The sequence below is a fragment of the Hermetia illucens genome, chromosome 4 (assembly GCF_905115235.1).
Source record: "Hermetia illucens chromosome 4, iHerIll2.2.curated.20191125, whole genome shotgun sequence".
In the NCBI taxonomy this organism is placed as follows: Eukaryota; Metazoa; Arthropoda; class Insecta; order Diptera; family Stratiomyidae; genus Hermetia; species Hermetia illucens.
Window position 1 is genome coordinate 107,791,713 of NC_051852.1, and position 4,193 is coordinate 107,795,905.

A 4,193-nucleotide genomic window follows, 5' to 3' on the forward strand; every position below is an offset into this window, starting at 1 on the left:
CAGAAGTTATGGCCTAGCCATTGAAAGGCTTTTAGTATCGCTAGGACGTTTAGTTGGAATACACTACCAAATCCTGAGAGACCATACGACTCGGATACTCTATTTCTATCTGAGAAAACTCCCGTACCAACTCCACAGCCTATCTCTCATCGATCGGTGAAGAATACTGTATCACAGCCTTGCAAAACGTCGCCGCGCATACACTCTGTCCTCGTTGAAAAGTCCACAGCGAAGTTTCTCGTGAAGCTCGGCTTGCGTGTGGCGGAGCTCGCGGAGAATAGCCAGAGTTCCCGAAATACTTAGTCTAGGATGTCATTATGGCTAGATTGCTTTGCTGTCCAGCAAGTGGATTGTTGATTGTTTGTTTGATATCACTGCATTTATTTATTGTGGATGTTCAAGGGAAAGAGATGTTGGCGTATATTGAGAGCCTTTGTCGGGCATGACTGCAACTACACACACATGGGGTTTCTTGCATCCTATTAAGCTCTGCCCTATTGTACTTTCTGCTCAGCGCCTGCCACCACACAATAGAACCGTACGTTAGGATGGGACGTACCACGGTTGTATACATACAGAGAGCCATCCTCGGGCGGAAACGCCATTTCCTTGCACAGGTCTTCTTGCCTTCTTAACCCTCAGTTTTATGTTCAATCTCCAATTTAAATTCGTATCCAGGATTATACCCAAATACTTTACGTTGGAGGAAATAACCAATCTACCAATGTAACCGCGGTAGTCGTGAATAGCATCGACTTGTACTGTAGTGACCTCTCAACCATGCCCGTTACCTCGGCAAACAGCGCAGACCGGTTTTTGTAAATGTGCCTTTTAGGTAGGCGTGATGGGATTTAAAAAGGGCGTTCTCTCCATAATTTTCTTTAAGTGGATGATTTTCAACACGAAAGAACTTAGGCTGTTTGTCGAGAGTTCTTCGTGGACACCTGCCCGCTCTCCGTATGGAAATCAGAGATAAAGCTCCGATGAATCTCGACAAGCCAAGGCACAACCGTCTTTTGTTGCTTCTGTAGCACGACTGGTATTATCTGGCTGTAGAGAGATTTATATGTGGAGAAGTTGTTTATCGCCTAGTCGATCTTAACTTCAGTAATTACCGATTTAATAGTCTCACCCAACTGGGGTTGCATATCAAGCAATGCTCTCACTCGCAGTCTTCCTTGCTGCAACTTGTTAAAAAAGAATGGGTGTAGAATCTTACTGAATCTCGCAGATTGGTGGTGCTGGTGCTTTCAATATTCTGACAATAGTTCAAGCAAGACGGGTTCGTGACAGTTTTGATGACCGTCGATCTTCATCATATCTAACAGCTCGTTGGTGGCGTCGATTGGATCCTAGTCATCGTCCAGTTTTTCCTTCTGCTCCGACTCGAATCGCATACTGTGATCCTCCCCCTTGATAACCCCTCAGTTGCCGAAGGGAATTCTGGGGTTTTGCAGGTATAGGGATTGGACGAACTTGTCTTCAGCAAACAGATGCGAGTGGCCGTTCCCGTGGGGACTTCGACGTATGAGATGACTTTCAGATTTGTACTTATGAAGCCCTCAGCAGTCCCTGGGAAGCCCTCCCAGGCGTTGCTGATTTTAGCAATACGCAAACCGAGAAAGTCATTGGAGAATTGGTCTTCGCATGCTATATCGGGTAACCCACAGACCGCCTAGAAGGAATCAAAGCAGGGGATAAATCCTCTCTGTTCGCCAAGTCAGGTGATGACCACTGCGACAGCCTAGCGTTAACATTGGCCCACACCTCCGAGGCTAGTTTGCCGCTAACGGAATTATCATCCGCCAGCGCCACACGTAAGTTTCGCAGTTCATCACATGTCTGCTGGCTGTTGCTTCTCACCTGTTTTCAGAGGCTGATTGGCTTTCAAGTCCTTGCATACTTAATCCCACTGGTGTTGTTTTTCGACTTCGTCTTGATATCGATTACGTTTGAAGGCGGTGGACTTTCAGTTTCGCTGGTTGGCCAGGCGTCTGTTGTTATATTCTTCGACAATCGCTTGATATGTCTTTTTGATCCTGATCTTCCAAAGAATCCGACCCCCTTATTCTTCCTCATCTTGCTCAGAATATGTATGGTCTTCTGGTACTGCCTCTTCAGAAAGACTCCGAAGCAACGCCGCTTCCTTGCCGGTGACCGACATTTTTGTTAGTCCTTGCTTTTTAGGAGACCCTCTACGCCGATGCTTTCGGATTAGGAGTACTACGGTTGGTATTTGCTACACCCAGCTCGATGGCAGCGGATTCTTATCTGGAAACCACTAGTTTGCCTGCTGCCTTGCTCCGGAAAGTCCTTTTAGTGGTTTTAGCGCAGCGATGCTGCGGCTGCCACCCATTCTACTACAACGATACGCTTGGCATCACCGCTTATAGTGGTCTTTCTGTACTTGTTTGAGTTCAGGGCTTCGCTCCCCGAGTAGTTCGGAAGAAATGTCCACTCTGATTAGCCTGGCCACTGGTGTAAGCATTTTATTTATAAAATATTCAGAGTTTACATACAAAACTCCTAGGCCCTCTTGGCTCGGGCTCCTATTAGCACCTTTTCGAGTGGAAGTCGGACGATCCCCGGGATGTTGCTTCGTCTTATTTCCCCGTCAGATCTGCGTACTCCTAACACATGACCAATAGGCAAACAGATACTGTTAGTTGGACTCCACTCCCAGCCTGGCCCGGCGGAATCTTGGTCTGTCCGAAAACGATTTCCAGCGGCCACCGCGAGGAAGTCATATGAGGACCTGCTCAATTATGTAACCTTAAGCTGATAATCAGACCTTGCCGCCAGACCATAGTGATATTTTCGTTGTCAAGGATCATCCCTATTTTCTAGACCTTATATCCATTTCCTGCTCTAGGCATTCCTCTTTTCATCTAGGTACTTATCCGCAGTTATACATATACTTGGCTCCCAATCTCATTGCTCCGCATCATCTTAGATGTTTGCGTTTGGCTCTGTGTTGCCCTGTTGCTGTTGGATAACCATAACAGTAATACAGTATTAGCTATGATGGTAATGAAACTATATTTCACAAAGGAGTGAATAAGAGACATGCATTCACAAAGAAAGTCTTCTTATTATAGATATCAGGAAAAGATTCCATTCTATCCCATTTATTCTTTAATTTTTAAGTCAATGAGTCTGAAACATACGAGTATGACTTACTCTGCTTATTACTGGATGCGAGGATGGTGTTTCAGTAGGAAAACATCGCACAATTGGGATCTCCTTCTGTTAATTATATTCTTTAAATATATGCTCAAATAAAGGAAATTGAGGTCGGATTGGCAAGCGCCAATTTTTCAAACACCAAGTTTGAATATCTTCGGAATTTATCCCAAATCATGACTAAAATTCTGCGCGACATTGCAACAACTTCCAATAATGTAAAATCCATAGTGGATCAGTCTCAATGGAGTTGTGCATTCATGCGACTTGTTCGTATCCAAAGAATGGAATAGTTCTCCATCGCAAAGGCAGCGAACATGCGTGGTTGGATCTGGTCACGAGCGGAATCGGGTACCCAGTTCCTAAGTTCCTTTCCTCATACGAGTCGCTGCTCCAACAACTCCGAAAACGAACTTCTTTCAAGCAGCACTCACCTGTGCACTCCATAAAACACCGGCGCGCATGTTGTCAAACAGAATACCAACTTTTCGGATAAAACCAGGAAAGGTAATTGCCAATGCGAGCAAGTGAGTTATTGATAGTGGCTAGAGTACTCATTGGAGTAATGTTTCATGTTCGACGCGGAAATTAATTACGTGACACACATACATATCCGAGTGGAGCCTTAAATGGCGCTCGCAGAGCTGCTTGCACACACCGAGTGCGACTAGCTCAAAATCGTGAGCTCAAAAATTCTTTAACTATGGCCATTTAAAATGATACTAAATAATAACAGATAAAGTAGGCCTAAATGCACCGGAGCTCGACGTGAGGTACCGGGAGGGCTTTGTAGCCTACAAGTGCGGAAAAGGCTGTAGAACACTTTTAAGGCTGCTTACGATAGAGGGAAATTTATTGGTTTGGAAATGGAGGACAAGCACGCAAACATGACGAAATGCACTTTGGTCGTCGCACTGAGATAAGTTTTGTGATTTATTGCAGTTGAATTTTGCCAAAATGGGAAATTGATAATTAATTTCGTTTTGTTGGATTGTTTAGATACTTCCCAT